The sequence below is a fragment of the Nicotiana tomentosiformis genome, chromosome 3 (genome assembly GCF_000390325.3).
Source record: "Nicotiana tomentosiformis chromosome 3, ASM39032v3, whole genome shotgun sequence".
NCBI classification, from domain to species: domain Eukaryota; kingdom Viridiplantae; phylum Streptophyta; class Magnoliopsida; order Solanales; family Solanaceae; genus Nicotiana; species Nicotiana tomentosiformis.
The window spans coordinates 98,310,843-98,317,174 of NC_090814.1; positions in this window are offsets into that span (position 1 = coordinate 98,310,843).

Genomic DNA, 6,332 nt, shown 5'->3' on the forward strand with positions numbered 1-6,332 from the left:
CAATCCGAGTGTACGTTTCACGTAACTCGACCACAATTTCAAACAATAATAAAAACAAGCATGTCGTAAATCGCGGGTACATTTCATGTGGCGCGGTTTGCAACGTGTGCCAAAATGACAAGTATACGACATCGTGACTTGTTTCCAAAAATAATTCCATAAACAATTGAAAGTGGTTAGAAGATAAACAATGTACCGTAAGTTTCAAATATGTAATAAATCAGATAATTAGGCCAAATTATTAATAGTTGAGCGACCGTGCTAAAACCTCGGAACTCCGGAGTGCCTCACACCTTCTCCCGGGTTAACAGAATTCCTTACCCAGTTTTCTGTGTTCGCGGACCATAAATAGAGACAAATTTCCTCGATTTGGGATTTAAAATAAACCGGTGACTTGGGACACCATAAATTATTCCAAGTGGCGACTCTGATAAATAAATAACCCCATTTCGATTAATGTCACTTAAATTGGAAAAACTCCCCTAATATCCCGTTCGGGAAAAAAAGGAGGTGTGACAATTAGTAGCCTTGGTATTACTAATGCCATGGTTTTCTATGCATTACTTATACATAGGATAATACCAAATATGATGTATAACTAATACACATGTTGAAAAAATATACCAAGCAAGGTATTAGTAATGCATAGAGCTAATGCTTGCATTATTTTTTCTAATACCTCCAACAAAATCACCCCTAAGTGATACAAATTCGTTACTGAAGCAGTATAGTTTTTTTCTCCAAATTCCTACAATCTTTAACAACTATCAATCATTATCTCCTGATTAGAAGTCATTCATGACCTAATTATTACTCCCCTCTTTGCTACCCAAATCATTGGGTAATTACTATTTCTCCTAAATTAGAAGGAGCAGACACCGAAAATTACCAACCTAGTCTTACATAGCAGTAGCTTCCAACGTCTCACATATTGTATTTGATTTCACCACTAATTAATTATTGCCAAATTATTTATCCCACGATTATGGGTCTAATCATTATTCTATATTCCGTATTTATCATTATTAATTGACCAAAATAAATGGAAAAGTCATAGCAAAGGTTAGATAATACCTGAAGCCTATTCTTCTTAATTTCGCAAGCACCAAAGTTAGGCAGTAAAAGCCTATTTTTCTTGTTCTCTAGCCGCCGTCAATTTTTTGCTCCTACCCAGTTGCGTGTTTTCTTCTTTACTAGTTAAGGACACTAATTGAAAGTTTGAAACTTATAAGCCTAGGTCAATCCCACGTTATCGGCTAGTAAATGGTGGGCTAGGCTTTACAAATAATTCATCAAAGTCACTTACCTCAAATTTTCAAATTTACCCGCTAGCTACTTATTTAATACACTAACTTATACATTATAATAAATTCTTTTCTACTAGCTTAGGCCTAATAACTATAAAAAAATTAATTTTTCAATCCCACAATTAATAAGTATATCAAAATATTTTGGGTTTATAGATATTATACTGACTAAAACGTCATGATCTAACATGAAGTAGATTGGAATAATATGTTTCGGTCAATTTACATGAGACCGACCAACCTTAGTTAATACATCAATCTAAGTAACAAGTATATACCCGCAAAATTTGTACCCTCTATGAGGTCGTTTGGTAGCTGGTTAGAAGAAAAATTATTCATGTATTGAGAGCAACATAGTTTATACAATATTTGGTAGCCATTAATTATTTTGTACAAAATTTATCATAACTAATACCATATTTGGTTGTCATTTTACAATTCTACATAAATAATACATGTTTAAGTTATGAGTCAATATGTGTATTATTTTATGCGGTGTAGAAGATGGAATAACTAATACATGTATTAGTAATACAATAATAAAATATTAAAATGACAAATTTACCCTATCACTTTACACAAAGGCTTCCTTTGATAGATTGATCTGTATTAAACCCTTTGGAAAGCAAGCATGGAGATACTGATGCCTCACTGTTAGACTCTTACTCTTCACAATTTATTAGAGACAAAATCGGTAAATAAGTATTTTACTTAAAAATTTATATAATGTATATCAATTTTTAATACAACAAACCAAATATTCAAAAATAATAATAATTTATGAGTAATTAATTCATGTATAACTAATACTTACATAACTAATCCCTACATTACTTATTTCTCTGTAACTATCGGCGAAATAGAACCCTTTTTTAATTTGCACGCTTAAGAAGCATTAGTTAAAAGGCATCAAGAATCTAGGTTACACCCTAGCCAACATGAAGTAAATAGGGTAGGCATCAAGATTCAAGAGTTAAACAAGACGAAAGAAATTGGTTAAACATATTAATTAGCATCTTACAACTAATTTAATGCGAGTCACAACTTAAAAAATTAATTTGTTATAATTTTTTTGTGTTAATTTTAGTTTAATATTACATTTGTTCCAGAAAGAATGTATTATTTACTTATTAGTCCATTAGAAAAAGAATAGCTTTCTAAATTTAATTTTAAAACAATTGAATGTGAACTTTCAATTATATCTTCGATTAGAGGGCGGATCCAGGATTTAGATTCCGTGTGTTCAACTTTTAAACTTTTTAGAATTGTACCCGTTGTATTTTTAAAGTTATGGGTTCAGACCGTATACCACTTGTTGTAATTTTAATGATTTTTTACACATAAATTTATGTTCTGCGACGAAAGTACTAAGTTCAGATAAACCCGACGGCCATACTCTACATCCGCCCCTATCTTCGATGCAGACTTTTATAGACACACAAATTTAACGACATACAAGTAAATAGTACCAAAGTGAAAAGAAGAAAGTGAATCTCACTAAGGACCAGCCCTTTCTTGGAGGCTTTCTAGCATTTGAGATCAATCAACTCAATGGAAAAAATTGTAATAAGAAATTTGACGGCTCCCCTTATGTTTTGAAAAGATAATTTAGGGCTCCATTTATTTTATTATAGAAAAGGCTGAATCTTTAACTGGTCAAGAGGCTTTCTATTTATGACCTATAGTTAAAATTGCAATAAAAAATCTGACGGTTTCCGCGTTGTGTTTAGAGAATATAATTTAGGGCTCAATTTTTTATTATTGTAGAAAAGGCTGAATCTTCAACTGGTCAGAGACTTTCTATTTACGACTTATAGTTTTGACGTCTTTTATTAGTTTATGTACATACACTGCAATGCAAAAGTTTTCTTTTGGCCCTTGATATCTAAGTAAAGTGTACGTCCGCTGTCAAGTATCCTTTTGTTTTGACTGGAATATTCGATTTTTGACTATTGTACAACACGAGATTTCGTAATTTTATAAGGAACTATTCGTACGGAACGTTGGGTTGCCAAATTTTTCTAAACTGTTGATTTTGACTGAAAAGGTTAAACTTCAACCACTCAAATTCGATGGTGCATCACTCAGCATCGGAGATTCGACAAAGCTTCGGGTGGTCGAGTGTTTTAGTTAGGGTAGCACACATCGAACCGAATAATCGTACCAAATCAAAAGTCAAATTAAATCGATAAAAGAACACGATTAAGTTTGGTTTGATTAAGTTTGACATTAAGTAAAAAAATTCGAACCAAACCGATATATAAATTTAAATTTTTATATATACATTTAAGACTTAATATAGAATTTTCTTTAGAAAAATATCTAAAAATATTTGGGATCTCTTATGGGATGTAATATTTAAATTGAATATAAAGTGTTCCATTTTTATTTACTTTAAATATTGGATTGTGTCTTCACTTTCTTATCAAATGTTATTGAAATGCGTCAATCTCTTTGTTCTTCCATGTAAATTCTTAAAAGAAAATTCGAATCTGAAATAGTATTTTCATAATATAAATTTAAATAGAACATATCATTATTTAGGTATCATATTGATTTTTTATGTTTATTATAAAATTCAGTTAATTTTGAAAGCGTACATCAACAAAAAATTATTTAATAAATCATATGTTTGTTTATTTTTAAAATTTTTACTAAACATATATTTACTTATCAAAACTTCAACAAAATAATATTGAACTAATATTCATGTAACAAAAAAATCCCGAAAAATCCGAAAAAATCGAACCAATCTAAATCGATATAGATGGTTTGGTTTGATTTTGATAAAAATCGAACTAACCCAGCCCATATACACACATAATTTTAGTATTAAAAAGATACTACTTTTTTTATATTTAAAACAAAAGAGTACTAATTAAAGAGTCATTTACAACTTGTTTGGATGGTTGTTACCTGTCGTATTATAAGATATTGTTACTTTAAATATAATATTTATTTTCATTATTAATTCGTCATTACGTAACGACGAAAATTGTCACTTTATGGAATGACCGATTTGGTGTGGTCACGTCGTTTCTTATTTTTTTCTCTCATCTTGCCCTTTTTTATTATTAAAGAAAATTATATTTTATTTTTTATCCTACTTTTTTATATATAATAAGATTACCTCTTACCTTACTTTTTCTTTATAATATTGCAAGTTTATTCTTCATATTGTTAGAACGACGGGAAACAATACAATATATCCAAATATTATATAAATCAAGATGATAAATTATAATACAATAATACTACGATACATTATGAAACGATACATAACAACCATCCAAACAAGCTGTTACATAGATACATCCTCTAGCTTTATTTAGAGAAAAAAACAATTTTGCCTCTAACTGTTCGAGGGAAGACATATCCATTTTATATATTTATTGTTTTTGCTTCAAAAGACTATATCAATAATAAAAGTAGCATATTTATATTATTTGGCACTTTTCTAGTATGCTTTGTCCCTTGTTAGTCATGAACATAGTGTTTCATTGAAAGGGGAATATTCTTTTTTGGCTGAGAAGGGAAATATTATAGGAGTATATATTTAAGCATCATTACAAAGGAGGATATTCAAAATGATAACTCCTTTTGTTCCATTTTATATTCATTCTTTCATTTTTACCTGTTAAAAAAAAATGATACATTAAATATTTGAAATAACTTAACTATAAACTTTCATTTTACATAAATGACAAATTTTTATTGTCACATAAATATTATGGTATCTTTGAGATCACAAGTTCCAAAATGTCTTCTATAGTTTAGGAAATATCAATTGTTTTCTTATGCAAAAGTCGACAATATTACTTCTTTAACAAGACTCCGACACAAACAGCCTCAATTTTAGTACTATTTATATCTATAAGAGAAAGTTTAAAATTATTTATATGAAAATTGAAAACCTAACCAGATACGCTTAAGTTTAAACTTGTATCGTATAATTAACTTTTGTTTTAAAATTAAAAAATACTTAATAACTACTCTCTCCGTTTCAATTTATGTGGACCTGTTTGACTGGGCACGAAGTTTAAGAAAAAATGAAAACTTTTAGAATTTGTGTTCCTAAACAAGTCAGAAAGGTGTTCAGAGTATTTGTGTGGTTATAAAAGTTTCTCATTAAGGGTAGAATTGAATGTTTAAGCTACATTGTTTTCAAATTTAAAAATGGGTCATTCTTTTTTAAACGGACCAAAAAGAAAATAGGTTCACATAAACTGGAACGGAAGGAGTATATAACTATACATGTGCATCAATCATCTTTTTGCTAATAAGGATACATATATATTAAAGTTTAAACAGTAATATTATTACAAAGTGGAACCATTTGTGGTACAGTAACGTGTGAATGGTCCTTATTGAAAGCAACTAAAATAAAGGGTGGGGGAGACATAAAATATATTGGACTCCACTGCAATTGTCCTTTAGAAAGAGTTAAGAGCATGCCATGTTTCGCCAGATCCAGTATAAGTCCGGTGTGGACAGTTGATCAAGAAGGAGGTGAGGTATAAAGATTGTATGTCGATGTAGCGGAGAAGCCTTTATGGGAAAAACCCAGGATAGTGTATCGTTACGGTTAAGGGATTGGTGAAAGTATGTATTATTGATTAGGCGGAGGATGTTGCAGGGCAATTAAAATGAGATTGGAGAGATATTCCATTGGCCTTGGGCGAGAAGAGTATTAATTGTGAGGGTAGATTCTGAATAAGTTAGTGGACCTTGGGTAAGACTTCGGAGAGAACAGTGGTTTGGTAGCCAAATGTCAATCCATACATTGATGAGTGATCCATTACCTCCCTGCCATTTGATAGCTCATGTGGAGAGGGAGTAGCCTTTAATTGGGGATTTTCATATGAAGGAAGCGTCGATTTTGGATGTAAGAGTGTTATGGTGTACTGGTTGGTGCTGATATTTGGCTCTAAGGATCTATGCCCAGAGGGTGTATAAAGTTTGGCGAAAGCGCCAAGCTAGTCCTGCAAGGAGTACCATATTTTTGCCTATAGTTTTTTGAATACC